Source organism: Lissotriton helveticus, chromosome 4_1 (genome assembly GCF_964261635.1).
Source record: "Lissotriton helveticus chromosome 4_1, aLisHel1.1, whole genome shotgun sequence".
NCBI classification, from domain to species: Eukaryota; Metazoa; Chordata; class Amphibia; order Caudata; family Salamandridae; genus Lissotriton; species Lissotriton helveticus.
Genome location: NC_136063.1, coordinates 2109338440 through 2109363029, shown reverse-complemented (window position 1 = coordinate 2109363029; position 24590 = coordinate 2109338440). Strand labels below are relative to the sequence as shown.

Genomic DNA, 24590 nt, shown 5'->3' with positions numbered 1-24590 from the left:
CACCGCAACATTCACTGCTGACCTGAAATTGTAGCGCATGACTCTGCAATTACTGTCATAGCGCTTGAGTGCAGACGATTTCCATTTAAGTAGCGCTTGACTGCTCTGTCTCTAACCTAATCATAGTGCCTGCATTGTTATAACTTTTTTGATCGCTAGCGCGCACTTCCTGGCTGTGCTTTTACGGAGATTTGATTTGAGTATTTAAAAGCGCCTCCGTTTCCACTGCAAGGCTTGTTGTTGTTGCTGCCTTGTTGTTGTTACTGCCATTTTGTTTTCCATCCCCTGGCCCTTCCCCCACCTCGCTCCCGCCTCCCGGCTGACCCTCCCACGCTCCGCCCCCTCCACTCTCCACTTAAGGCAGATGCACCCATGCGCAGCGTCCACGCGCTACGGCCACGCCGAAGGTGCGCCAAAGGTAAGCCCGTCTGCGCCCGTCCGCGCCTGGTCCGCGCCCAGCGCCCGTCCCCCTGCTCTATGCCGCTCCCAACCCCCCAGAGTAACTTATGATGCCGCTACTCTCCTCGCCCTCAACGCCGGACGCACCCCACTTTGCTGCGCAGCAACCCCAGGACGTACCCACGGCCCATTCTCCTGCCTCTCCTGTAAGTTCAACTGCTTCAGGACCCTCACCAAACACACTTCCTCCACACACAGCTCCGCACCCAACGACTTGAAATGCATCCTACTGAACACCCGCTCGGTCCACAGACATGCAACCGAACTCTGGGACCTAATCAACACTGCGTCACCTGACATCGCCTTCCTTACTGAAACATGGATGAATGCATCCTCTGCCCCCGACATCGCCATAGCCATACCGGACACTTACAAGATCATTCGAAAAGACCGCACCGATCAAACTGGAGGAGGCATCGCCATCGTCCATAGAAACACCATCAAAATTACAACCAGCTCTGACGACAATCTTGCAACCGCCGAACACCTCCACTTTCAGATCCACACCGACCCCAGGACCACACTTAGAGGAACCCTCATTTACAGGCCCCCAGGCACCCGATCTCAATTCAGCGACGACATCACTGACTTCGTCAGCTCGCACGCCCTCGCCTCAGAGAACTACATTCTTCTAGGAGACCTCAACTACCACCTTGACAACATTCTCGACAACAACACCACCACCCTTCTGGACAACCTGTCCAATCTCGGACTCAAACAACTCGTTGACACCCCCACTCACACAGCCGGACACACGCTCGACCCTATATTCACCTCCAGCAAGCACATCTCCTTCGATCACACTACAGCTCTCCACTGGACGGATCACAGCTGTGTTCACTTCAGCTACAAAACAACCCTGACCCACAACCGTCCACAACCCATTCCCCGAAGAAAATGGAACAAAATCACCACTGACCAACTCCTCACATCACTCAGCCAAAATACTCCCACCCTAACAACGGACCCAGACCAAGCGGCCACCAACCTCAGGCAATGGATTACCCACAGTGCAGACGAACTAGCACCCCTGAAAAAACACCAGTTGAAATCATCCAGCAAAAAGGCTCCCTGGTTCAATGATGACCTTAAAAAATCCAAGAAGACATGCCGCACCCTGGAGAAGAATTGGAGAAAAGAACCAACCTCAGACAACATGACCTCCCTCAAGACAGCCACCCGCAAACACCACCAACTGATTCGATCCGCCAAGAAATCAGCATTTAAGGACCGTCTCGACAACAATTCTCATAACAGCAAGGAACTCTTCAATATCGTCAAAGAATTCACCAACCCTCCCGCAGCATCCAACGACATCACTAACTCCCAAGACCTCTGCGATGCGTTATCCTCCTTCTTCTACAACAAAATTGCCGACATCCACAACAGCTTCAAGAATACTCCCAATGAACAACTCACCCCACCCCCTTCAAATCCCACCCTTCCAACTAACTACCTTAACTCCTGGAACCCAGTCACCATTGAAGACACCATTCGCCTCATGAACTCAATCCACTCTGGCTCACCTTCTGACCCCTGTCCCCACTACATCTTCAACAAAGCCGACTCCATCATCGCCCCCCAACTCCGTGACGTCATCAACTGCTCCTTCAACTCCGCCACCTTTCCAGAAATATGGAAACACGCCGAACTCAGCGCCCTTCTGAAAAAACCAACAGCAGACCCCTCAGAACTGAAAAACTACCGACCCATTTCCCTCCTCCCTTTCCCGGCCAAAGTCATCGAGAAAGCCGTCAATAGCCAACTCGCAGCCTTCCTTGAATCCAACAACTCCCTGGATCCCTCACAGAACGGCTTTCGAGCCAAACACAGCACGAAACCGCCCTCATTGCGGCGACCGACGACATCCGAGCACTCCTGGACAACGGTGAAACAGTGGCCCTCATTCTACTCGACCTCTCCGCCGCCTTCGACACTGTCTGTCATAACACCCTCTTACAACGCCTCAACAACATCGGCATTCAAGGTAAAGCCTTGGACTGGATCATCTCGTTCCTAGCCGGGAGAACCCAGAGAGTCCGACTCCCCCCTTTCTACTCAGAGCCCACCGAAGTCATCTGCGGCGTACCTCAAGGCTCCTCACTCAGCCCCACCCTCTTCAACGTCTACATGAGTCCCCTCGCCTCCATCGCACGTCAACATAACCTCAACATCATCTCCTACGCCAACGACACCCAGCTAATCCTTTCCCTCACCAAAGACCCCAACACCGCCAAAAACAACCTTCACGAAGGTATGAAAGAAGTAGCCGAATGGATGAAACAGAGCCGCTTAAAACTCAACTCAGACAAAACGAAGGTGCTCATTCTAGGATCCTCCCCCTCAGCTTGGGACGACTCCTGGTGGCCTTCCGCTTTGTGATCAGCGCCCACACCCACAGACCATGCACGTAACCTTGGCTTCATTCTAGACTCCTCTCTCTCAATGTCCAGACAAGTCAACGCCGTATCGTCCTCCTGCTTCAACGTCCTTCGCATTCTCAAAAAGATCTTCCGCTGGATCCCCCTTGAAACAAGAAAAACTGTCACCCATGCACTGGTCACGAGTCGACTGGACTATGGCAACACACTCTACGCCGGAATTACAACAAAATTGCAGAAAAAGCTCCAGCGCATCCAAAACGCATCAGCGAGACTCATATTAGACATCCCGCGCCAAGAGCACATCACCGGTCACTTAAAAAACCTCCACTGGCTTCCCGTCAACAAGAGAATTACTTTCCGCCTCCTTACTCACGCACACAAAGCCCTTTATAATCTAGGACCCGAATGCCTCAACACCCGACTGTCCTTCTACTATCCCACCCGCCAACTAAGATCATCCAATCAAGCCCTCGCCGCAGTCCCGCGCATCCGAAAAACCACCATGGGTGGCAGATCCTTCTCCTTCCTGGCTGCCAAGACCTGGAACTCACTCCCCACCCACCTCCGCCTTACTCAGAATCACATCTCCTTCAGAAAAGAACTGAAAACATGGCTATTCGACAAACAATGAACCCCTCCCTCTAGCGCCTTGAGACCCTCTGGGTGAGTAGTGCGCTTTATAAATGCCTGAACTTGAACTTGAACTAGAGCATGAGCCAATCAGCCCGAACAACACCTAACATTGTTATGATAACCTTGGAGGCTTCAGCACTCACTGTGCAGACTAAGGTCGAGATGTAAGTCTAGGGATGTTGAAAAGAAGCCATTATCACGTGAAGCCATTCACACAGCCTAACGTACAAAAACAGTTACATATAGTGTTATGTGCAAAAGCAGCAAAAAGGTTAAATGGTGTTTAAACTTCTAATAAGCCTATGCTAACATAGTAATGTGCGCAAGCAGGTCCCTGCCTTCACTACATACCATACACTAGGAACTGATAAGGGTACCCCAGTATCCAATCTGGAGTGTACCTAAGTACATGGCATAACAGATAGTCTGAGGTCTTGATTAGCAGCATCCCAATCAGACTAGTCAAAACAGAGTAACATCAAGCAAAAAGTGGGGGCAACCATAAGAAGCAGATACCACTTTCCTACAGTTATCATGAAAGATTTCACCTACCAAGCAGCCACCTCCAGCTGTGTCACCGCCTCATAGGATCTTTCTAACAGGCTTTCCCAGCTCTCTTGCAGCAAGATGACCAGCATTTACAGCAACTTCGACCCCCAAACTAAACTGGCAGTCATTGCAACGAGACTCTCCATCTTATCCATGGAAACCACATGGCCCACTATCTCCATGGATGAAGCCGCCTCCAACATGCAGTCCATTTTCTCTGTGGCCCCATTGGACCCTTGCCCCCACCAAGTCTGTGCAAAGGACTACAACTCATCAGCTTAGCTCTTACCTTGATCTTGAATGCCTCCATCCCAACAGCCATCTAACCAGATGCCTGAAAACACGCCACCATACTCACCCTGCTTAAGAAGCCATCTGTTTAAAAAGCCATCTGTGGACCCAATGACACTTGCTAACTACTGACCCATCTTTCTGCTTCGGTACCCAGCCAAAGTCCTGGAGAACTGTTCAGCAAGTGCCTAACCAACCATCTTAATGCACACCAACTTCTCAACACCACACAATCTGGCTTCAGGCCAAACTACAGTACAAAAACGCTAGATGACTTCTTTAAGATCTGGACAGGGGAGACTCCGCAGCCCTCATTCTCCTGGACCCCTCTACGGCCTTCAACACAGTATCCTACCCTAACCTCACCTGGCATCTGCACGATTTTGGAATCCAAGGACCACCACTGCAATGGATATGCTCCCTCTTGACTAGAAACACCCAGTCAGTCAGCCTAGCCACCACCAATCTCATGTGATGAATACCACATAGACCATCTCTCAGCTGAAACCTCTTCAACACATACTGATACTGCTCACATACGTCACCCACACCTATAGGATCAACCATCCTACGCAGACAACACTCAACTGATCCTCTCTCTCTTGGACAAAACTTCCAACACTTGGACCAAGTTCGCCAACTGCGTGATGGATATTGCTCACTGGATGATGACCAACTGACTCAAACTGAACACTGACAAGACAGATGTCGCAATTTTGGGAAAGAAAGAATAGCCGTGCGACTCCCCCTGGTGGCCCGCTGAACTTGGACCCACCCCCTCTCCCACCACACCTGCCTAGAGCATGACTGTCCAAGACAACACAGTCACCTGCTTCCACACCGTGAAAATGCGGAGTATAGTCTTCAAATGCCTCCCACTACCACCCACAAAACAACCACCAATGCCATCCACACAATCAAGTTGTACTACGGCAGCACCCTTTATGCAAGTATAAGCAAGCAACTCACCAGACTGCAAACCACTCAGACTTTGGCAGACAGGACCACACTCCATTTTCCACACCACAGAAGCATAACATCACACCTCAGGAAACTCCACTGACTTCCAAGACACAAATGTTCCCTGTTCAAAGTCCTCACTCACATCTTTAAAGCCCGACATTACATGGGCAAAGCTTACCTTAACAACCGAATTTCGTTTGACAACCCCACTAGGCACTTCCACTCTGCTGGACTCCTACTTGCACACATCCCAAAAATATGCAGAACCAGAGCTGGCGGTCGCGTCTTTTCCTGCATTGCTCCTATAACTTGGAAAAACCAGCCATTAAACATCAGAGAATTCCCAAATTCTACAAGCAGCTGAAGACGTGGTTCTCCAAAAATACTCACAGTCACCAGCCATAGGTCGGGCCGATTGTGCTCTTTACAAATAAACATAATACAAAATAAAAATTCTCACATCAACGTTTGGTATCATGGGAGGCATGGATGAATATTGATTATGTTATTGTAGGCTGTTACCCCAAGAGAACCATTCAATTACTTGATTTGATTTTCTAAGTGGGTGTTCTGTAATGCGCTAATGCATCTGAATGTATTAGCATTTTCTCTGAAAAACCCACCACACACTTTTACAGTGCTTAATTTGTGCAGGTGGTGGACACCTCTCTGGGCACTTCTCTGGGACTTGAACTTATTTTTCAACATCAGATTTTGATCAAGAGCAAGAGAGTGAAAGAGAGAAAATGGAGGAAGAAGAGAATGTTAGGAACAAATTACAAAGAGGGAAAGAATGGGTGAAAAAGAACCTGCAAGAATGAGGAAAACAGGCCAAAAGTGTAGACTGTAGGAAGAAAGGCATGAGGTGTCACCAAAACTATACAGCCTTCGTACTCAGCAATCCCTCCACTCAGTAGCCCTGATGGCAAATTGCTATGTAAACCTGCGCGTATTTTCCACAAATTAAACATTTACACATAGTAACCTTTCACACGACACAATGCAGAAAGGCAGCTTGATGCGCTGCTTTGCATGAAAGGGAGAGAGCAGAAATGCACCATATATACTAAGATATGGATGTATGTCCTTACCACGCATACTTTTACAATGCATGCCTTTACCACGCAACTTTTAAAACGCATGTCGTTACAACGACTTGCGTTGGGGGGCGCTGGATAGTGAATAGTTTAATTTACTATACCAACTCCAGTCCTCGTGGATAGTAGGGAAGGTTTTGGATAGTAAATTAAACTATTACCTATCCTAGAGCGCCCCCCAGCGCAAGTCGTTGTAACGATTTGCGTTGTAAAAGTTGCGTGGTAAAGGTAGTGCGTGGTAAAAGTTGCGCTGTAAACGCTGTTTACCCTAAGATATAGCGATCTTCTCTTTCATTGTGCAGGTGCACTTCAGGCATCCTAGCACCAAAGCAGGCACCATTGTGCCATGTTACAATGTTGCCTGTGTTACGGGCAGAATTGTTTCCTTCCTGCACACAAACAATCCTTAGAGGCGTGTTCCACTTTCCATGTTCGCTTCAAAATGCAGTACACATGGAAAGAGGAATAACGATGTGAAATCAAGATATTTCTTCTCGTTGCGCATCTCTCGGGTAGGCGCATCGTTTGGGTGCAATCCCAGATGTACTGCGTGTAGTATATTTGGGTTTGCCATGGGCGGCTCCTCAACGTGGGTGGAGGGGTGTCGCCCCACTGCTTTCTCGCAGTGCGAGAAGCATAAACATAAAATGGTATTTTAAATACCATTGTATGTTTCTGCTTCTCGCACTGCGAGAAAGCAGAGGGCAGGGTTTGGTTGGGCGGGCAGGGGTGCGGTCCTGCTCCAGGAAGGGGAGGAGGGCCGACCAAACCAGTCATGCACACACTGCATTTTCTCTATGGAATGTTTCCTCCCCTTAGACGCCTGTGGGGTTGGCGTCCCAGCCAATTTCAACACTGCCATTGCAGTGTTGTGATTGGCTTAGGGGAGGGGAGGGTGGCTGCCTGCTTCCTGTACGGAGAGGAGAAAGGAGATGCGACGCGAGACCAGAGGAGATGGTAATTTTACATTTAAAAAAAATTTAAATTAGCCCCCCTCCCCACGTGACCCTCTCCCTGCGCGAGTCCCCTGCCCCCCCACCCGCAAGCAATGCTGTCTGAGACTGGGGTTTGTGTCAAAATACATGGGTGGATGCATGGGAATACACATACTACACCCATGCAATGCCTACCGAACACAGGGTAACGCAGCACTGCGCAAGGAGCTGCATTGCTGTACTTTTCTTTACAAAGCCACGCAGGGCGATACAAATGAGCTCTTGTGTGGATTTGTAAATCTCAACTAGCATTTTGCGTCAAGGTGGCACCAAAAATGTACTGCCACCAAAATGTTAGTAGATCTGGGCCTTAGTGTTAAAACGGGTCTGTCCTCTTGGGTCTCTGTTGCACCACTACCTAAGAGGTAGGAAGTCTTGGAAAGAGCTTGGAGTCCAGAGATGGAGTGGGAAGAAGGGTTCATGCCCTGGGTTGTGACCCAAGCAGCGCCCATGTCTGTGCCCATCCGTTCGTCACCAAGGCATATGTTTAATGTCCTCAAAAAACATTGCTGCGGACAATCTCATAAGGGCTACTGTGTACCAACACTTCACCATCTGTCGCCTGACTTCTCCAAGAACTCCTGGTGACCACTGCAGGTTCAGTGCCTGGCCCTGCAGTCCTCAGAAAAGCACAACAGATCTCAAGGAGGAGCTACAACTGAGGCACACGCCCTGTTTGCAGTTTTTGATGTTAAGAACAGTTGTCATTCAGCCCACAATTAGAGAAAAGTTACGTTTTATGTCATGATGATTCAATTTGCCAAATGTGATGACTCTACGGTTATGGTATGTTATTATTGAAAATATGCAACAACAAAAAAATGTGTGCAATTTGGGTAAAAGAAATACTTAAGCAGCAGAAAGACAAAGCATGGAGTGAAGGAACAGCTCCAAATTACACATTTAAGAACAAAAACTAATTTTGCAGACCCACCTGTGTGCATCACAATGGAGTGAAGATGAAAGTGGCAGCCTCCTGGGTTTACACAGCTTAGGTCATGGAGAGGTCATGGGTTGACATTGATGCTGTGGGCGGGCGATCAGTTTAAGAGGTTTACCTCGTCCCTTCTCTGCAAATCCTAATCCGGCCCTCACCATCCTGCTGAGCAGGGAGTCTGCAGGGTTAGGCCACTTGGGGATTATTTTCATCTAGGTGCGGAAGGAGTCTATGAAGAGGCCGTTTACAGTTCATGAACAACATAAGGGTGCTACTTTTTGTGCCCTTTTTCGCATTTGATGCGGCCGCCCTATCATGGGTCACTTTCCTGCCCATGCTGATAAAACCGATATTAATAGACTAAAATGGTTGGGTTTCTGATGATAGACAAAGGAGCTACCGAACTACTTGGAATTTATGTTGGTAAGTAGTTTACAAATTGCGGGGGGAAAAGTATGTATGTATACAGGATAAAGACAAAGATATATGATTGTATGTTGGTTTTATCATGGTTAGTCATTGTTGAGCAACGCAATTTTTTGTTACATCATATATGTTGGTTTAGCAATACACTTCAGTAGGGAGACTGGAAATAATTCTTCATCACCCCAAGCCATTGTGTTATTGATCTAAAGATGTTGGTGGGATGAAACTATAGCAACCAAAAATAGCAATTGTGAGGCTTCTTGCATACAGCAGGCATACACAATTGATACATTTCACAGTCACGGTGCTGGTTTGCAGATTTCGCCCTGTGGTTGAAAAACAAGGATTTATGTTTTGAGAAGTTTCAGTTCAAGGGAACATCCAGAAAATTAAAATCCCCCCCCCCCCTCACACTTGAACCATAACACTAACCTCACCAAGCACGCGAAAGCAAGTAAGCCTCTTGCTTTCACATGTTCCTCCTCCTTCCATCTATCTTTCTCCATTCTACCTAACCATCCTTTCTCCTTTCACCCTTTCATATATACATACATTCTTTCAATCTTCCATCCACCCTTTCACCATTACATCTATTCAGTCTCTCATCCTTCCACTACTTTTCCTTACCAACTTTCATCTTATCTTCCGTTTTTTTCACGTTTTCTTTGCTTTTCCTCCTGGTCTTTTCTCTACCCAATTTTTGTCTCTCAAATTTACTAATTCTTTACTTTCTCTTTTGCTGACTTTTTATATTTGTCCTTTTCTCTGTAAATTACCCTATTGCCCTCCTTTCCTTTCCTGACTTCCCTTCCTGTTTCATTTGCTGCACATGCTAGTACACCTCCCACACCTCTCTGTCATTTACTTCCCTAACAAGTTTGGTTTACGACCGCTTAGTCTGCAGACCTGCACGCATAAGGGGCTTATACACAGGTAATTAGTCTTTTAGTGGCACCCAGTTACCCAGCCCATGGGACCAGTGGCAGCCCCCGCTTAAGCTGCTTAAGTGGGGGGCCCACTACTCCACTGAGTCAGCTAAAAAGCACTCATGTGCAGTGTGTAAAACATGTCTTATCTTCGACATTGTTTTGTGCTCCAAATGTCGGAAGTACTGCATGTCAAATAATGCGCTTTGTAGCTGTTGTCGTGGGACCTCCTTTATGAAAATTACTCATACATTTTGACACGTTTCAAAATTTTGCGTTTTTTTGTTGCCAGCAACAATTATTCTGGCTTCATTAAAGAAAACGTGTAGGAAAAGAAATGTACTCTCCTATGTTTTATGTCTTCGTTTGGAGAAAATTTCAGATTTTTCTTAAACTTCGTAGAATGGTAGAACTACTCGCATTTTGTGACTGCCACCAGTTCAGTGTACTGATCATGTGCAGAACTATTTAACATTCCACATTATATGACGTGACAGTTACACTTTTTGGGTACCTAAGGAGAATTGTGGGACACAAGAAGGTTTAATACGCGAGCCTTAAAAGTTTAATGGACTGGTTGGAATGTCAAGCATAGACCCCACCAAAGAATGCATTGTCTTGCAAGTTTCAAATAAAAAAAATAGATTTTTTTGGGCTGTGCTAATTTGAATTGAAAATAAAAGTAAAAGGATGAAGAGTCATGATTATATATATGGGGTGAGTGGAAGGCTTTGGTAACATATAGAAACATGGGTTAACAATTATTAGAATGTTCTTTCAAAGTTAGAAAAAGTGGCAGTTTGGCCAGGGGAATAGCTAAGCCAGTAAATACATCTTCATCAGTCAGATTTGGATAAAATGTCCTCATGTGGTTTAAATCTTGGGAGGTTAACGCAATAATGTATGTATCCAACTATGACAAAAATAGAGCCATTTTACGGGATAAGCAAGAGTCTCTCTAAACTGCACCGTGTATATTAACGCGTGGACAGGACATGTGATCCAGTTATATACCATTGTTGACTTGAATGTCATCATCTGTGAGTCAAATATCAATTTATCTCACTGAGCTATGAGACCGACCAAACTCCTTATGACGCCAGGCCAATTATTACCACTATATATGACCTAGTTATCTAGTTGTAATTTTTTTTGCAAAATCTCACTCATACTTGACACTTACTGACTTTCAGGCTGACTCTGAACTGTTGCGCTTGTCTTTCAAACACCTTTTCTGAAAGGCATTGTTGATTTGTGGTGTTTCGGCTGCTAATGACGCTGTTGCTGCCCTTTTTTGTCCATGATTCATTTTCCTTCTCTTTATCCTAAACTTGTATGGGCACAGACTTATATGTTTGATCGCTTTCAGCTGGCATCACAGTTTGGTAGGCACGGTGCAAGCATGGGTCTGAGCAGAAACTGTAGGTTGGAGGTTTCAACCACTCTGGGTTGGTCCTGGTTGTCCTTTCTTTGAAGACCGAGGGCCACATTTATGAAAAGTGACGCATCGCTACGTGAAAACAGCGATGCGTCACTTTTCATTGCGCCCTCCTTGAGACGCCAATGATGCGTCATATTTACAGTATGACGCATCATTGCGCAAGGAGTTACAGATACGTCAGTATTTCTGACGTATCTGTATGGCGCAAAAGTGACGCATTGCTGGAGTGTGTCACAATAGTGACGCAACTCCAGCAATGTGTTCTTTCACATGGGGCATGCCCCATGTGAAAGGGCCTGCGTCAGTCTTACGCCTGCTGTGAGGCAGGCGTAAGAAATTGACGCATTTGCGTCCTAGAAGTAGCGCAGTGAAATCTTATAGATTTCACTGTGTCACTTCTAGGACCTTTTCTTGCGTCAGAACGCCCCCCTGCATACATTATACCTGGCGCAGGTATAATGTAGCGCAGGGGTTTACAAAGTGACGCATCTACCTAGATGCGTCACTTTGTAAATATGGTGCAACAAGGCACATTTTTTACGCTGCTGATGCGTCACTAAAAGTTACGTACCAGCAGCATAAAAGTGACGCACATCCTCATAAATGAGGCCCCGATAACCTGAGCGACATCCAGTGTGATCTGAGTCACAAAGCTTTTTCTGTGAGTAGTTGCATCTTAATCAGGTCTTGGGTGTGACCTATTCATGAACCTCCAAGCAAAAAGTAATGAAATGCAGCTGTAGGATTCTCACTGCATTCAACAACTGTGATTGTCAAAGTCAGGGATACCACCGCAGGTACAGCTGCTAGAAATGTGATCTTTGTATAAGGTTTTTCTACAGAAGCCAAAAAAAAACCAAAGGCAGATATAGACCTTCCAGTAGAGTTAACATTCGACTAAGTCCCCGATTACAAGTGGAGGGCTAAATTCTGATCCCTCTGTAAATGCGTGTTTGCACAGGAATCGGAATTATAAATTGTGTGATAATCATAATACAAACACAAACAGGTCAAACCTGCTGAAATTAATGGAGGAAAAGGCCTGTAAAAAAGGCAAAACATACGGAATTCGGTGGGTTAACTACCAATTCCATGCGTTATACCTCATTTGCTGGTTAAAAAGTTGGAATAGGAGATATTTACCACGTGCGATTAATACCTCACCTATTTCTCCTAACTTGTAATGAGGGCTTCTCACTGATGTTGACTAGTTGCGTAATATTGACTAGTCAAGTTATAAAATTGTGCGCACTGGATTATGGGAATTAACCTAATCCCTGAGCCAAGACAATTCACTTGAACACTGTGCACTATATAAGTAGTTAAATCATGACTAAACATTTTATTATCTTTGGAGCTGGTCCAAGTCTCGCGAGAGCCATACTTCAGTATGACTTTTAACTTTTGTCCCTACCTACATTGAGTCTTCAATGGGCTAGCACTACAGGTGCAGTGCTTTATTTATTGTCTTACACAGTGTGAACTCTGGCCAACCGGGTTTCAGAGCGTTGTACAATGCATATTTTAAAAAGCCATATGTTGACTGTGGGAGCGTATACAAAAGCAAATTCAGCACATATGTGGCATACATACACCACTGTCCTCAATCTTACAAAAGTAATTAGTGTTCTCCATTTTCAGCAGGGGTAGGAGATGGGGCTGTAAAAGGCTACCAGGGTATATCCACCCCTGGTAGAGGAAGCAAATGGCTCAGGGCCCGATTCACAGAACTAACATAAGACAAAATCCTAAACATACTACCATTTTGGTATTCACAGAAGGCACTTACTCATTTTGGTGTTCACAGAAGGCGCTTACTCATTTCGGTATTCACAGAAGTTAGGAGTCCTAACTTTAGGACTCCTAAATGCCTTCTGTGAATACCGAAAGTCTTAAAGTTAGGATTTTTCTCAGTTTAGGAGTAGTAAAGTTAGTACTCCTAACTTTAGGACTCCTAAATGCCTTCTGTGGATACCGAAAGTCCTAAAGTTAGGATTTTTCTCAGTTTATGAGTAGTACAGTTAGGACTCCTAAATTTAGGACTCTAAACTGAGAAAAATCCTAACTTTAAGACTTTTGGTATTCACAGAAGGCATTTAGGAGTCCTAAAGTTAGGAGTCCTAACTTTACTACTCCTAAACTGAGAAAAATCCTAACTTTAAGACTTTCGGTATTCACAGAAGGCATTTAGTAGTCCTAAAGTTAGGACTCTTAACTTCTGTGAATACCGAAATGAGAAAGTGCCTGCTGTGAATACCAACATAGTAGTAAGTTTAGGATTTTGTCTTAAGTTAGTTCTGTGAATCGGGCCCTCACTCCTTATACCGCAGATGGTGATCCACTGTTTTCACCTCGTTGAGATTTGGTAATTATCATTTGAATCCCACAGAAGTAAAGTCATCATAGTTGTTCCTTTCACCTTCATTCTCATGAAAATCTGCTTGATCATACCGTGCTAAAGCGCCTCCAGGTCCCTGGACGAGTAAGCTCATAACTGAGCTGCCCAACTTCTAGATCCGATTATAGGGCATGTGTCATTGGCGTGTGAACTGGAAAGCCATTGTTTGTCCTGGAACAGAAACTTTGTGCACAAAGGAGATCAGCATTCAGTTGAGGAAGCTGCAGGACTATTATGTGCTTTGTGTTTTTTATGGTTTCTGAATCTCTCATTTCATTCATTCATTCATATTCGTGTTTTGCTCATTGTTTTATTACATGTATTCATCATGGGCCAGATGTATTAACATTTATGTGGCAACATTTTGTGACCACTAAATTATTTTACAAACCTACCTAAGTCTATTTATATAATAATACTTTGGAGTTAGTTGCAATCCGACCTACCTCAATAATATTCATGAGGAAAGTCTCAAATTACGACTCCCTCCTATTCATGTGGATCACTGTGGTGATAGGTCAGCAGACCACCAAGTCTGTGATCATTTTATTTAAAGTATTCTTTTTTTTGAAGGATTGTTTCCTTAAAGTATATGGGCTGTGTTACTTTTTTAAATTTATTTTTGTTGAAACATGTATTAGAGAGTTCACAGTGATCCCTTGGACCACAGCCTACACCTCAACACACTTTCTTTTACATTCAAAAAGAGGGATTCTTTCCCTTTTGCAACTGAGTTAGTACCTGAACTTGGAAGTCGATAATTTTTCAATGTTTTCTGATCCAGAATACAGTTGTGAAACATTGATACATCCCATACTGAATATCAATTTGGAAGGGATGCCCACATCCCGTCCTGTCTCAATAGCGATTTGGATGGAGTTGCAGATTTTGGTATTCAGTAATAATTTTCAACTTCTAAAATAGGCCTAGTACATTGTAAAAATGTTTTTGCAGTCACAAACAACAATTCGAACTGTTTACAATTGCAAAAAGGTTTAGTACATCTGCTCCCACATAATGGAATGTTTTGCTATAGGTTGATAGTGCACCAACAGCTCATATATATAAAATAGTTTAGTTTATAAAACACCATAAATCCAGACAAACATTAAGGAGAACTTCATATTTTATTTTTCTGCCACATTGTTTACAAATTACAAGGTCTAACTTTTTCGTAAAAATATCACAAATAGTATATAAGCTCAATAATCAGACAATTTATTGTAGAAAGCATCTTCATATTCCTGAGCGAAAATTGAGGCTGCACGACGACGCTCAGTGGAAAATGCACAGAAACCTTCCTTCACAACAACAATGAGGGGTAATTCCTTTTGATCGTACAGTTTTGTCTACCTTCCTGAAATCTGATAACAATTGACATTTGCTATCTTACTTCCTTGGGGCCCGATTCACAGAAATAATGTAAGACAAAATCCTAAACTTACTAACTTTTACTCATTTTGGTATTCACAGAAGGCACTTACTCATTTTAGTATTCACAGAAGGCACTTACTCATCAATGAGTAAGTGCCTTCTGTGAATACCAAAATGAGTAAGTGCCTTCTATGAATACCAAAATGGTAGTAAGTTTAAGATTTTGTCTTGCGTTAGTTCTGTGAATCGGGCCCTTGGAGATTATTAAGTACTGTCGAACGGTGTTATGATATAGTGGCATGTATACTTTTCCAATTTGCGGGAAAGTTAACCTTGAAGCGTAGAGGAAAAATTAAACAGCGCAGTGACGTGTCACTCCCCGTGGTTTCTTCTGTAAGAGTGTGACTTCTGCCTATGCACTGTGAATTTCTTTTCTTAGACATATATTTTTGGTCAGTATGGGTGTTAAATTTTGTTTTGTTAGGGTGCCTCGCTGGTCCTCTCAGGAACATCAAACTTTTTCTTGCAGTATATTTTCTTGTGTTGTGACTCCTTCATCCATGCAAGCAGTGAATCCACCACCGCTTTTTTAAAAAAGCTGGCATTTGAAACTTCTCTTGGAGCAATCAGTGCATCCACATATTGACCTTAGAGGAACAAATTTCTGCTTTTACACTTGTTGGGTTTTGAAGAAAGGCCTTACAGATTTAGGCTTAAATGATGGTGAAGAAATAGGTGAATACCTAGAAGCCCCAAAAAATTTTACGGATCAGGTTTGATATCCAGCGCAGTCTTGTAGTTTCTAGATAGACGATTTCTTAAGGGTTCACAAACAAGGATAATTGTTGATAATTACATTAGTACACTATGCAAACTGATAGCCAAGTGGCAGTTTGAAAATGTCAGTGTCCCGTTAGACTGTGAGCTATTCATAATCCATTGCAGTGCTGTGCTAAGGGGGGGGGCGACCCGTGACCCTTCCAGGTAGGTCGCTCCCCCTCCGCACAGCACCGCCTGTGTGTCCCTGCCCCAGTTGCCACTGCTGAGGAAGTTCGAGGCCCTCCTCCACCTGCAGGCTGCCACTTGTGCCTCAGCCCTTGTGGCCAGTGATAGGCCGTAGGTTTGCTCATCCTCCATTGTATTGCCTGTATTTTCTTTCATTGCTCCCATTGTAGTGACCGCATTTTCATTGTTGTGTCTGCGACTGCTGTTGTCTGTCTCCCCCGCTGCCTGTACGTGGTCTGTGCCAGGTCTCTCCCTCTGTTCCCCTCGCTGCCCCCGTGTCTCTCTGCCCAGTTTCCCTTCTGCTCCCCTCGCTGCCCCCATGTCTCTCTGCCTGGTTTTTCCTTCTGCTTCCCTCGCGGCCCATGTGTCTCTCTGCCCGTTTTTGCCTTCTGTTGCTTAGCTTCCCCTTCATTTCTGTGACCTTTCTGCCTTCTGTGCCACTCGTTTCCCCCATTTTATGTGACCTTTCTGCCCTTTTCTTGTGATCTTTTGCCTTCTGTGCCACTCGTTTTGCCCGTTTTTCTGTGACCTTTGCCCTATTGTGACCTTTCTGCCCTCTGTGCCACTCGTTTCCCCCTCAATTGTTGTGCCCTTTTGCCTTCTGTTTCCTTTGTCGCCCCTCCCCTGCGGCTCCACCCCCCTGACTGCCCATTCACTGCCCCTGCCTCCCAGCTGCTCCTCACTCCCACCTCCCCATACATGCCGGCCGCTGCGCGGTCGTGCCGCTGGCATGTGGCAAGCCCGTCTGTGCCCATCCGCTCATGGACCATGCCCAGCGCCAGCACCCCTGGCCCCCGCACCCGCCATGACGACCGCCGCCACTCCGACACCAGCACTCTGCACGCTCTCAACCCCATACGGACCCACAACTGCTTCAAAGGCTGCCCCGAAATGCACACACGGTCCCTTTACCTGCCGGAACTGCAGCTACACCAGCCACAAAGCTGACGAACCACCCACCAAGAAAGACCTCAACCACCTCCGATGCATACTACTGAACACCCGCTCCGCACGCAAACACGCTGTCGAGCTCTGGGACTTGCTCAACACAACCTCCCCGGCCGTCGCCTTCCTGACAGAGACCTGGTTGAACAACTCCTCCGCACGAGACATCGCCATAGCCATCCCAGACGGCTACAAGATCACCCACAGAGACCGCACCAACGGAGTCGGAGGAGGAACCGCCATTGTCCACAAGAACAGCAACAGGGTCTCGACTAGCACCGACGACGCGCTCAGCACTGCCGAACACATGCATTTCCAGATCCACACAGACCCCCAACTCCACCCTCAGAGGCCCCCTCGTCTACCGACCACCCGGGCCCCGCCCCCAGTTCAGCGACTCCATCGCCGACTTCATCAGCACGCACACCCTGACCTCCACCGACTACATCCTCCTTGGAGATCTGAACTTTCACCTTGAGAACAACAACGACAACAACTCCACAACCCTGATCGATAACCTCGCCAACCTCGGACTGAGACAACTTGTCACAACGCCCACCCACTCCGCCGGCCACACGCTCGACCCCGTCTTCTACTGAAGCTCGCACGTCTCCGTCAGCCACACCACCGAACTCCTCTGGACCGACCACCGCTGCATCCACTTCACCTACCAGAAACCCACCACACACCACTGCACCCAACAGATCCCCCGCCGCCGCTGGAGTAAAATCACCGTAGACCAACTACATGCAAACCTCGCTCTCAGCCCACCCACCGAACCCTCCAACACCGACGTCGCTGCTCCAACCTCAGACGCTGGATCGAGGACTGCCCCAACACCCTCGCCCCGCTGAAGAAACCCCCCCACAGAGACACCAGCAAGAGGGCCGGCTGGTTCACCACAGAACTCCTAGATTCCAAGCAAGCCTGCCGGAAACTAAAGAAGAAATGGCACAGTGAACAAACTCCAGACAGCCACGCAGCACACAAGGACGCCGTCCGCAACCACCACCACCTTATCAGGGCTGCCAAGAAGACCTCCTTCAAAGACCGCCTTGACAAAAACGCACACGACAGCCAGGAGATCTTCAACATCATGAAGGATCTCTCCAACCCCAGCTCCTACACCAACGGCATCCCGCCGTCGCAAGCCCTGTGCGACTCCCTCGCCATCTTCGTCCACCGCAAGATAGCAGACATCCACGACAGCTTCAACACCCAAACAGCCCCAACAGATAGCAACAAAACAGACCCTCCACACACCATCAACCACGTCCCCGTGCGAGCCTGGACCAGCCTGAGCGTCGATGACACCATCAAGACCATGAGCACAATCCACTCCGGCTCTCCGTCAGACCCATTCTCGCACCACGTCTTCAACAAAGCAAGCAGCTCCATCGCACCCCACCTAGGCAACGTCATCAATCTCTCCCTTGAGACCGCGACCTTCCCAGAGAGCTGGAAACACGCCAAGATCAACGCCCTACTAAAAAAAACCAAGGCAGACCCAAGAGACCTCACGAACTTCCGACCCATCTCTCTGCTCCCCTTCCCGGCCAAGGTCATTGAGAAAATCGTTAACAGACAGCTAACCTGATACCTCGAAGAGAACAGAATCCTGGACCCTTCCCAGTCAGGGTTCCGCAGCAACCACAGCACGGTGACCGTCCTCATCGCCGCCACCGACGACATCAGGACCCTGCTAGACAACGGGGAGACTGCAGCACTCATCCTCCTAGACCTCTCCGCCACCTTCGACACCATCTGCCACAGCACACTATGTGCATGCCTCCACGCCGCAGGGATCCGAGACATGGCTCTGGAATGGACCACCTCCTTCCTCTCCGGCAGAACCCAGAGCGTCCGCCTCCCCCGGTTCCATTCCGAAGCCTCTGAGATCATCTGCGGCGTACCCCAAGGATCCTCCCTCAACCCGACACTGTTCAACATTTACATGGCTCCGCTTGCACACGTCGCCCGACAGCACGACCTCAACATAATCTCCTACGCCGACGACACTAAACTGATCCTCTCCCTCATCAAGGACCCCATCACCGCCAAATCCATCCTCCATGAAGGAATTAAGGCCGTCGCCGACTGGAGGAAGATCAGCCGTCTGAAGCTGAACTCGGACAAGACGTAGATCCTCATCATCGGCTCCAACCCGTCAGCCTGGGATGACTCCTGGTGTCCAACAGCACTGGGGGCAGCCCCGACCCCCAACGACCATGCACGCAACCTGGGAATCATCTCCGACTCAACGCTCTCAATGACCAAGCAAGTCAACGCCGTCTCCTCCTCCTGCTTCAACACCCTCCGCATGCTCCGCAAGATCTACAGATGGATCCCGACAGATACAAGAAAGACAGTCACCCAGGCCCTCGTCAGCAGCAGAGTCGACTATGGAAACGCCCTCTACGCGGGAGCCCCGACCAAGATCATCAATCGACTACAACGCATCCAAAACGCCTCGGTACGACTGATCCTCGATGTACCACGACACGGCCACATCACCCCCACCTGAGAAACCTGCACTGGCTCCCCGTCAACAAGAGGATATTCTTCAAGCTCCTCATCTACACACACAAGGCACTCCACAAGTCCGGCCCAGCCTACCTCAACAGACGGCTCTCCTTCTACACCCCCAACCGCCAGCTACGCTCCGCCGACTTTTCACTCGCCACCGTCCCGCGCATCCGAAGAACAACCACCGGCGGGAGATCCTTCTCTCACCTCGCCTCCAAGACATGGAACACCCTCCCACTGAGCCTACGACAGACCCAAGACCTGCTGACCTTCAGGAGGACACTAAAGACCTGGTTGTTCGATCAGTAGCGGCCCCCACCTACCCCCCTCAAGCGCCTTGAGACCCTCGCGGGTATGTAGTACGCTTAACAAATGACTGATTGATTGATTGAAAGCTATTCATAAGCCATTGCAATGACAAAGGCATACGGCAGAAACTATCTATGGTTAATCTTACGCCAAAAGAATTTATCAGAACGCTAAGGGGATTGAAACTTCACAGATTTCAGCTACAGTTGAAGATAAAGTAGTCAACCAAGTTGGAGGTGTTCACTCCTTAATGGATATGGGAAGGAAAACGATCCTACATGTTGAAGCAAAAAAAAGTTTTTTAGGCTAGCAAATATCTGTTTGAGATGTGGTAATGTTTCTCACTCAAAGTCTTGCAATCCCAGTCCAGACAGAAATGTTACATGTAGGTTTTTCAAAAACAGGATAAAGAGGGTAAGTGAGTCTAAGCTAAAACCATATGACTAGCAAAGTTGACTGTGTGCATGACGATAATGTCCAATTTAATGATAAAGAGTTGTTACTCTGTGACACTCACAATTTGGTTCTGGTTGTTAGTGATGACACGGTTAAGAAAGGAGATTGTGGTGCAGGGATCACAATGATTATTCCCAAATTCTAGACTGATATCTGAAGTGGTAGACTGTTACTCCCTCCTGAGCGTTCTCTCGTATTTTATGAAGGACAGGAAATAGAATTGCTGTGTTTTTTGGAAGATATTTTAATATTCAAGAAAAAGTGCATTGAGGGGAAACCATACCTTGCAGTCAAGGGTCTCAACATCCTCAGGCGGCTCCACCAGTTTCTTTTTTTGGAATGTGACAAGACCTGGAACAGAACACCAAGTCTTAGTCATCAGAAGAAATTAAGTTGCTGAGCAGTTAACCAGTGAATTCCCCAAACATTTTCAGGGCAGCTGGGGAATAATTAAAGGTTTCAGGAACTAAATAGGAATTAAAGAGGGGGCATCCATGTCAGACATAAAATGAGAGGTGTGCCTTTCAGTGTAAATTATGATCTAGAAAAAGAACAAATGACTGCACAACAAAGGGATCAAATAATCTGTTGAATTTTCCATTTGATTGTGGAATTACGAGTTTGTGTTGACTTTCTTAACCTCAATAAGGAGATTTGGGTTGATTCTCACCCCCTGCCAGAAATTGCTGAATTGTTGTTCTTGGTTGCAGGTGCTTGGTGGTTCTCCAAACTTGACCTTACATCTACCTATCACCATGTGGATTCAATTTAGAACCAAGACACTTAACAGCTTTTGTATCTCAGGTGGATATCTTCCATTATTGCGGAAAGCCTTTAGGGTTGGAGTCTCAATCAATCAATCAATCAGGGTTTTATAAAACGTGCTACTCACCTGTGAGGGTCTTAAGGAGCTGGGGGAGGTGGTGGGGGCTGCAGCTCCGGTTCAGTCAAAGAGACAGGCCTTGAGGTTCTTCCTGAAGGTGTGCAGGGTAGGGAAGCCTGGAAAAGAAGAGGGGCAAATTCCAGCACATTCTGCCAGTCTGTGTCCCAGATGATAAAGTTGCAGGCAAATATCATTAATTCTGCTCGGTGTCCCACTCAAAGGAATACTATCTCCTTCCTCAACAGGCAAATGTGTACAGACCCAGCAGGATAAATAGTTAATCTTTTGATTGTACTTTTTCTAACAGAGGCAGATCAATCAATGTCAGCTGAGTGGCAGTTTCTTACCAGGGGAGAGTTGGAACAGTTCAGTCTATGAATAACTCTCCATCCTGCCATAATAATATATCCCATCAATAGCAAGATGCTCAGAGCATCAGCAAATACAGCAACCCAGACGCATAACAGAATACAGTGCCCAAAGGAAGAAGGCTGCCTACCATTGCCGGAGACGATAACGATAAGAGGCCATATGGATATCATCCTGGGACGAAGAAGCAGGAAGGGAATCAGGGACAACAAGTCCTGGCCCACAGATGGTCAAAGAGGCTGTAGCAGATTGGGTAGTGGAAGTCCACAGCTGCTTCAGGGGCTGTTCCAGGTCCTGGCTTGATTGCAGGAGCATCACTGCCCTTGGAGGACTAAATTGCTTGCAGTGAAAGGAATACATCCACATCAACAGACCTCAGCATTTAACAACAGTGTTTATGATGAGCAAGAATTGATATGGACCACACCAATGGAGCACCCACAAAAACACCAGACCACCAGGCTGAAGTGAGTGGCAAACTTCGGTCAGGCACTCAGGTGAGGCACCTCGCACCAGAGAACAGAAACTGTAAAGAAATGGTAGAAGCTTTTTGCAATACTGCAGCACCGCATCATCATTTGTGGTTCTAGTGTTGCAAGTGATACAACAGAGCTGGAAGGGAACATCATGGGTAGGCTCATAATGATTTCATAAAGGCTCAGTTTAGTTTTCCGGGAGGGGATCGCTCTCACGGACCATAGAGCTATGAGTATGGCATCCGGTCACTTCAACTGAGTTTCTACGCAGATCTTCGCTATTTTATGCTTCAAGATATTAGTGCTCATGTATCAACACATTTCCCCATAGACACAGAATGGGTAGACCCATTTGATGCATCTGGCCCATTGTTACTTTTTCACCCTACCCTCTGATTTGGGGCAAGAGACAAAGGGAAAATGTTGATCTATTCTTAGCGCTTTGCAAACTGCCTGTACTACAGAGATCACTGTTGATCCGGCTTGTACATCAAATCTAGTGATAAAGTCTCTAAGCATCCGCTTAGTGACAGTGAGAGCAACCACACTGGCAGAGGGGAATGCCTCTACCCATCCTAAACATGTACAAACCACAACCAGCACATAAGAGACATTTTCACATTGAAGTAACTGTATAAAATCCACCTGGATGTGCACCAAGGGGCCTTAGGGGGAGGGTGAGCAGCAGTGATGACCTTGATTTCTTTTTCAGCAATAATTGACAGTAAGGTGGCACAGGGCTAGAAATACCTCTGGGCTATAGAAGAAAAGCAGGACACATACCCAATTGTAGCAGATTGAATCATGCCGTCCCTACCAACATGGACTGCTCCATGATACAACGTTACAAGGTTCCGTAGTGGAAAATTTGTAGTGACCCACACCCAGTGCAGTCTGAACACCTCAGGGTCTTTCTTACATTGCTGCTTCAACCAAGCTTGTTTTACACTTTCAGATTCTTGCTTGCAAGTAAAACAGGGCTTTTAGAGTAGGTATAGGAAATAAGTAATTTTTGCAAAATACGTAGCAACGTCAGTGGTTTAAGACGATGCAGCATTTTGAGAATGATAAATAATGATAATGTTATATTTAGCCTGTCTCCTTTCTGTCCATGGGATTCCACTGTGACTCACATGATGTCACCACTAGAATGTTTGGTGACATCATGGAGTGTTGGGGGCTTGCCCTGATCACGACTGGCAGTTGGCACCAGGCAGGCTGAGTGACAAGGAGGTCACTCCTGGTGGGTCTTCACTATGTCTTATGTATTTCCATCTAATGACTTGACCTGAAATCCAGCCTGAATTAAGACAGCTTGATAATACACCCAGCTCTAAGGACTTCTGTTTACAACATTTAAACTGTCGTAAGCGCCAAGAGCTCAACGACCTGCGCGGATGTGACTGAGGGTAGTTTACAGCTTTCTGCAACAAGACATGTAGTGCAAACAGTGTACCTGTCAGCTAAGTTACCATTATCATTCCTGTAACAATGTGCTTCTCCCTCCTCACCCATAAGCAACAGAGAAGCATACCAAAGAAGTGCAAGCAGATAACAATATTTAATAAAGTGATAATCGAACATTAGACAGGTGTTGTGCTGTCATTATGAGGAGAAGTGAACCACAGAATGGGGTACAGCAACCACTAGGGGGAAACTTACACAATATATTCGAAAGCTTCAACAAGGCTGGCAGGTACCAATAGGAAAAGGAAACAAGGCTGGAGACAACCACGGCTGGGTCCAGTGTAGAATATTAGTAGGCAGTGTAGCTTTTGTGATCTCTTTGCGGTTTCTACCAATTCAGCAGGCCTGATTCCCACACTGCAGTTTGTAGTACATTTTTTAGTACTACAAAATGTACTACAAAGTGCACGTTTTGTCTGTAATTATATGTATGGAGTTCTCAGCCTTGACTACAGAGTCGCTGCACATGTAAGTAAGGATTTTAGTAGTAAATATGGGAGGAACACAGGAGTGTGTGTGGGAAATGTGGCAGACTTCTAAAGGGGATGGGATTAGGGAAGAGTAAGAAGGGTTTAGAGAGGGCTAGGGAAGGCTTTAGGGAGGAATGTCAAACACCCGCACAACAATAACATTATTGAAGTACTACGGGTGGGAGAGAGGCATGCAACCTACACTTTTTAGTACGTTTACACATGGAGTTTGTGACAAACAAAACTACTAAGCTTACTACAAAGTGTAAACTTACACAAAAGTGTAACTTACCTTTATGAATCAGACCCACTAAGTGCAAATCAATTACGTTCATGGCAAAACAGAATTAAAGGTTTCTCAGAGTAAGGAAGCCCCAAAGCGGGTGCTAATATCAGTCCTTTTTTTAACTTTACAAATTCATTTTCTGAGTCCTTAGACCACTGCAAGAGCTAAGGTTGTCTTTACTGAAAAGGGTGTAAGGGTCTGGCTATCTTAGCATATCCTATCATCCAATGTCTGCCATACACAGCCATTCCTAAGAAGGTGCACACTTGAAGCACAGTCACAAAGTGGGGAAATGTATGCATCGTTTCCCCTCTTTCTGAGGATTAATAACATTCTCATGATATCTGATATCATGATATCTTATGGAATCATGGCAAGGTATTTGACTCAGGAAAGGCAAACTCCAATTTTATTTTAGACGCTTTGTGCCTTTTCTTAGCAAATTTAGTATGGCGACAGACTTTGTAGTGGTCTAGCGTAACAGAAGCCTATAACAGGTCATCAATATATTGAATTAAGATGGAC

The 24590-nt window shown here is 46.3% G+C and overlaps 1 protein-coding gene across 2 annotated transcripts in view; it reads left to right on the top strand.

Moving 5' to 3' along the window:
* Window positions 1-7278: 7278 nt before the first annotated feature.
* Window positions 7279-24590, top strand: part of GUCY2F (guanylate cyclase 2F, retinal) — a 267791-nt gene continuing 250479 nt past the window's right edge. For both annotated transcript variants that reach the window (XM_078685977.1, XM_078685978.1), the window contains exon 1: window positions 7279-7333. The gene's annotated coding sequence lies outside the window, so the exon portion shown is untranslated. The remainder of the gene's footprint in view (window positions 7334-24590) is intronic.